The sequence below is a fragment of the Hordeum vulgare genome, chromosome 7H (assembly GCF_904849725.1).
Source record: "Hordeum vulgare subsp. vulgare chromosome 7H, MorexV3_pseudomolecules_assembly, whole genome shotgun sequence".
Classification (NCBI taxonomy): Eukaryota; Viridiplantae; Streptophyta; class Magnoliopsida; order Poales; family Poaceae; genus Hordeum; species Hordeum vulgare.
The window spans coordinates 297,456,052-297,463,113 of NC_058524.1; positions in this window are offsets into that span (position 1 = coordinate 297,456,052).

Genomic DNA, 7,062 nt, shown 5'->3' on the forward strand with positions numbered 1-7,062 from the left:
CCCATCATCTACTTACTACTAGTGGTGTTATGTGAACGTGGACCGAAACCCTTCATATAGCAAAAGATGAGCGCCGGAGGGGAAACATGGGGCCCACGAGCTACCCAGGCCCGGCCAGGGGGGTAGGCCGGGCCTGGCAGGCTTGTGGCCTCCTGGTGGCGCCCCTCTGGTACTTCTTCTGCCCAGTATTTTTCATAAAATCGAAAATAATTCTCCGTTGAATTTCACGGCTTTTGGAGTTGCCCAGAATAGGTATCTCAAACTTGCTCCTTTTTCAGACCAGAATTCCAGCTGCCGGCATTCTCTCTCTTCATGTAAACCTTATAAAATAAGAGAGAAAAGGCATAAGTATTGTACCGTGAAGTGAAATAACAGCCCAAAAAGCGATAAATATCAACATGAAAGCATGATGCAAAATGGACGTATCACGTATCAAGCATCCCCAAGCATAACTCCTGCTCGTTCTCAAGTAGGGAAGTGATAAAGACTGAATTTTTGATGTGGAATGCTACCTAACATATTTGTCCTTTGTAACTTCTTTCTTGTGGCATGAATATTGAGATCCGTAAGATTCAAAACAATAGTTTACTATTGACATGAAAACAATAATACTTCAAGCCAACTAGCAAAGTGATCATGAACTTTTAAAATAACAAGGCCAAAGAAAGTTATCCCTACAAAGTCATATAGTCTGGCTATGCTCCATCATCCCCACAGAACGAATTTAAATCATGCACAACCCCGGTATTAGCCAAGTAATTGTTTTCGCACTCTTACTTTCTCAAACTTTTTCAACTCTCACGCAATATATGAGCGTGAGCCATGGATATAACACTATAGGTGGAATAGAGTGTGGTGGAGGTTGTGAGGCAAAAAGGAGGAGATGGTCACATTGACTCGGCGTATTAATGGGCTATGGAGATGCCCATCAATAGATATCAATGTGAATGAGTAGGGATTACCATGCAATGGATGCACTTAGAGCTATAAGTGTGTGAAAGCTCAAAAGGAGAACTAGTGGGTGTGCACCCAACTTCCTTGCTCGTGAAGACCTAGGGCAATTTTGAGGAAGCCCATCATTGGAATATACCAGCCAAGTTATATAATGAAAATTCCCACTAGTATAAGGAAGTGTCAAAACAAGAGACTCTCTATCATGAAGAACATGGTGCTATTTTGAAGCACAAGTGTGGAAAAAGATATTAGCATTGTCCCTTCTCTCTTTTTCTCTCTTTTTTCGTTTGGGCTCTTTGGCCTCTTTTCATTTTTTTGGTGGGCATATTTGGCCTCTTTTTTTTATTTCCTCACATGGGACAATTCTCTAATAATGATGATCATCATACTTTTATTTACTCACAACTCAATACTTAGAGCAATGATGACTCTATGGGAAATGCCTCCGGCAGTGTACCTAGATGTGCAATGATCTAGCTTAGCGTATGACATTGAAACATCTCGCTAGCTATCTTACGATCATGCAAAGGCAATATGAAAGTGACGGCACAAGTCATGAGACGGAACGGTGGGAGTTGCATGACAATATATCTCGGAATGGCTATGAAAATGCCATAATAGGTAGGTATGGTGGTTGTTTTGAGGAAGGTATATGGTGGGTTTGTGCACCGGCAAAAGTTGCGCGGCACTAGAGAGGCTAGCAATGGTGGAACGTGAAAGTGCATCTATACCATGGACTCACATTAGTCATGAAGAACTCATATACTTATTGCGAAAGTTTTATTAGTAATCGAAACAAAGTGCTAAATGCATACTCCTAGGGGAAGGGTTGGTAGGTGTTAACCATCGCGCAATCCCGACCGCCACACAAAGGATGACAATCAATAAATCAATTATGCTCTGACTTCCTAACATAGCGGTTCACCATACGTGCATGCTACAGAAATCACTAACTTCAACACAAGTATTTCTAGATTCACAACATCCTACTAACATAAATCTAATATCACCAAATCCATGTCTCAAAACTTAATTGTTAGGAATCAAACTTCTCTTACTAATTAATGCACTTGAATATGGAAGTTTTTATTATGTCCTCTTTGGATGCCTATCATCTTTAGGACTACTTTCATAGCACACGCCAATTACCAAGTTACTGAGAGAGAGCACTCTCAAAAAGATATAAATGAAGATCGATAGTTTTTTATTTCTTCAAAATATGACACCACCGTGCTCTAAAAAGATTTATGTGAAGCACTAGAGCAAAGTTATCTAGCTCAACAGATATAAGTGAAGCACATGCGAGCTAAATTGCCTAACTCAAAAGATATAAGTGAAGCTCATTGAGTACTCTAGAAAATTCACGATGAGTGCATGTCCCTCTCAAAAAGGTGTGCAGCAAGGATGATTGTGACACAACAAAAAGAAAATAATCCTATCGTACACGACGCTCCAAGCAAAACACATATCATGTGGTGAATAAAAATATAGCTCCATGTAACGTTACCGATGGATTGAAGACGAAAGAGGGGATGCCTTCCCGGGGCACCCCCAAGCTTAGGCTTTTTGGTGTCCTTGAATTTTGCTTGGGATGCCTTGGGAATCCCCAAGCATGAGCTCTTTCCACTCTTTATCCCACTGTCCATGAGACCATCACCCAAAACTTGAAATCTTCACAACACAAAACTTAAACAGAAACTCGTGATATCATTAGCATAAGAAAACAAACTACCAACTCTTTTGGTACTGTAGTAAACTTGATTTCTATTTAGATTGATGTTATATTACTGTATTCTCACTTTGCCATGGCTAGTACGCCCCGATACTATCCATATTTTTATCAAAATAAGCAATCAACACAACAAAAACAGAATATGTCAAGAACATACTAGTCTATAGCAATCTGTATACTTCGTATACTTATGGTATTCCAAAAATTCTGAACAATTATGACAATTATGGTAATTGGCATATCAACCAGAAGCGAAAAGAATCAACTCAAAATCTCTTTCTCGATAGGAATTAAAAATAATTTCGTGAGCACAAAGTTTCTGTCTTTTTCAGCAATATCAAACAACCATCACCAAAACTAATCATAAAGGTTTTACTTGGCACAAACACAAAAAGAAAAACAAAAAACACAATCATAACAGAATTATTATGGTGTGGACACAACAAAGCAGAAAGAAAAAAGCAAAGATAAATTCATTGGGTTGCCTCCCAACAAGCGCTATTGTTTAACGCCCTTAGCTAGGCATGGATAATTCAATTATGCTCACACAAAAGACAAGAATTGAAGCACAATAAGAGCATCATAAAGCATGTGAAAATCACATCTAAGTCTAACATACTTCCTATGCATAGGCATTTTATAGGAAAACAGATTGTCAAGACAACCAACAGTTACCATATGCAAGCAAGAAGAAACAGAGAATAGCAATCTCAACATAACGAGAGGTGATTTAGTGATATGAAAGTTTCTACCACAATATTTTCCTCTCTCATAACAATTCCATGTGGGATCATATTCAAATTCAACAATATAGGTATCACATAGGATATTCTTTTCATGATCCACATGCATGCAAAGTTGACGCTCTTCAAAAATAGTGGGATTATCATCAACTAAAGTCATGACTTCTCCCAACCCACTTTCAATATCATTGCAAATATCATATTCATCATGAGGCTTAAACAAATTTTCAAGATCATAAGAAAAATCATTACCACAATCATGATCATTGCCACAAGTAGTGGACTTAGAAAACTAGCATCCCCAAGCTTAGGGTTTTGCATATCTTTAGCATGATTGCCATTAATAGAATTCATGGTGAAACCATTGCAATCAAGCTTTTCATTCAATGATCCCTCGTGAATCACTTCATAAATTTCTTCATCATAATTTTCAGATTCACGCATCTCAAGAAAAACTTCATAAAGATAATCTAGTGCACAAAACTCACTAGCAATTGGATCAACATAATTGGATCTCTTAAAGAGATTAGCAAGTGGATGAGGATCCATATTAGTAGATTTTCAGCAAGCGAAGATGCAAGCATATTGAAGGCACATAGCACACAAGCAAAGAAAAGGCAAACGAAAAAGGAAAATATTTTTGTAACTTTTATTTTTTCAGGAGTGGGGGAGAGGAAAACGAGAGGCAAAAGGCAAAACAGTAAATGCAAGAGATGAGTTTGCGATAGTTACTTGGATAAGCTTCACTTAAAATAGTCCCCGGCGCCAGAAATTGACACGTTGAAGGAAGAATATTATTGACTTGATACTCATCGCCAACGGCGCCAGAAATTCTTTTTGTTACCTCTTGAGCTTGCGTTCGTTTTTCCCTTGAAGAGGAAAGGGTGATACAGCACAGTAGAAGTAAGTAATTCCCTCAGTTTGAGAACCAAGGTATTAATCCAGTAGGAGTATCAAGACAAGTCACCAATGTACCTGTGCAAAAAAAACTTGCACCCAACGCAATAAAGGGGTTGTCAATCCCTTCACGATTAATTGCAAGGTGAGATCTGAAGGTGGAAAGTGCAACAAAGTAAAAGTGTAGAGCTGAAAATATGATCTGATGTAGACCCGGGGGCCATAGTGTTCACTAGAGGATTCTCTCATGATAGCAAGTATTACGGTGGGTGAACGAATTACTGTCAAGCAATTGATAGAATCGCGCAAAATAATGATGCTATCTAAGGCAATGATCATACATATAGGCATTACGTCCGAGACAATTAGACCGATACTTTCCGCATCTACTATTATTACTCCACACATCGACCGCTATCCAGCACGCATCTAGTGTATTAAGTTCATAACAAACGGAGTAACATCTTAAGAAAGATGGCATGATGTAGAGGGATAAATTCATGCAATAGATATAGACCCCATCTTTTTAGCCTTGATGGAAACAACACGATGCGTGCCTCGCTACCCGTTTTGTCATTAGGTGAGGACACCGCACGATATGAACCCAAGACCAAGCACTTCTCCCATTACAAGAATTATAGATCAAGTTGACCAAACGAAACCCACAACTCGAAGAGAATTACAAGGATACGAAATCATGCATATAAGAGATCATAGGAGACTCAAATAGTATTCATAGATAATCTGATCATAAATCCACAATTCATCGGATCTCGGCAAACACACCGCAAAAGAAGATTACATCGGATAGATCTCCATGAGGATCATGGAGAACTATGTATTAAAGATCCAAGAGAGAGAAGAAGCCATCTAGCTACTAGCTATGGACCCGAAGGTCTGTGGTGAGCTACTCACGTATCATCGGAGAGGCAATGATGTCGATGAAGAAGCCCTCCGTGTCCGAATCCCCCTCCGACAGGGCACGAGAACGTGCCCTAGATGGGATCTTGCGGAGACAGAAGCTTGCGGCGGCGGAAAAGTATTTTCGTGGCTCTCTGTGGTGGTTTCAGATTTTTGGAGAATTTATAGGCGGAAGAAGTAGGGTCGGGCCTGGTGGGCTTGTGACCTCCTCCGAGGTCCTTTGCCTTGGTTCCCAAGTTTCGTGCGTATCTTCTATTATGGAAAAAATCATTTCGCAGGTTTTATTCCGTTTGGACTCCGTTTAATATTCTCCTCTGAAAAAGATCAAAACCACGGAAAAACAAAAACTGGCACTTGGCACTGAGTTAATAGGTTAGTCCCAAAAAAGATATAAAATAGCATATTCATGCATACAAAACATCCAAAGTTCACAAGATAATAGCATGGAACCATCAAAAATTATATATACGTTGGAGACGTATCACTCTTCTCATTCTAAGATCTCGGGTCGAGATCTCTTGTTAGTGGAGGAGAGTTGTAATAACCCAGGACCGACATTCTAGATTGCTTCTAGTTATTTCGAGTTTTCCCGTGTGATTTATTTGTCTGTCGTATTCGTCATCGTATCATTCCATCTTGAGCTTTGCATCAGAACTCCGTTGCCTCATTTAAAAAAAAACTTGCATCCTTTTGTAGTTGTTCGTCCTTCCCATTCTTGTCATCTTCCGTTTCGAGACCAACCACACATGCATGCGCCTGTGACATTGTCAAAATATGATTCTTTAAGTGCGTATAAAATATTCTTGGAAAGGGCTAAAAGTTGGCGTGAGGTCTCAATATAATGTATGTACACCGCTTGCTAAATTTCTTCGCATTCGGAGCCCGTTTTGATACCTCAATCGTTAAACATATAGCGGCACTATAGCCGGTTAAATCGCACACATATTCGATTTTGAAATAGTTGTCGGGCAACTCTTTTACCTCTCTTATCTTAAGCCAACCACCCCTACACAGCCCACCAAGCCCAGCAAACCCAGCTCTCCGATATGACCGTTGGATCACGATCGGAGGGTCCAAACCTAGTTCGTTTTGCTATATATATAGACCCCTAGACCTAGACCTAATCCGAGAATACCTCTTCAATCCCCACTCCACGACCGCCACTCTCTGTCACCTCATTTTTGCTGCCGTGTCAACCACACCGCAACTACCATCCATCCATCCGATCGAGCCAATGTTGTCGCCAACAATCTTTCTTCCGATCGTCGCCTGCGCCTCGATACGTCCGCTCGACCGCAGGTAGACGTCCTCGTCCCCGTGCCCGCAGTCCCATTGAATTGGGAGGAACCCGACCCTAAGCTCTCCCCCTTGCTTTGTTGCATCTTTTGCCCCTGGCAGCAGCAACCAACACATTACCGGCGACCTCGACCCGACCATCGGCCTCGCCGGACCTACACCTCGCTCGTCGCGCTTGCCTCCTTCCTCATGTATCTCCCTATGTGTGCATCTCTTCCAATCCCTCACCCGGTCTTCTTCTTTGTCTAGAGAAAGCTCCATGGACGCCTGCCATGGCCGCAGGAGCTCGTAGCTGTGCCTGTGACCTTGCCGTCTGCCAGATCCGACTGACCCTTATCTCCATGTCGCCGGATCCCTCCATTCCCTGTCTCGCTGGTCCCCATCGTCGCCTCCTCACAGACCCCGTGGTGTTGTTGCTCTGGTTTGTGTAAAGTAGAGGGCGCGCGGCCGTAACCTCCTAGCCTCCCCCTCGCGCACCCTGCTCCCTCCTTGGGCTTCTTGTTGTCCTCGCCGTCGCCG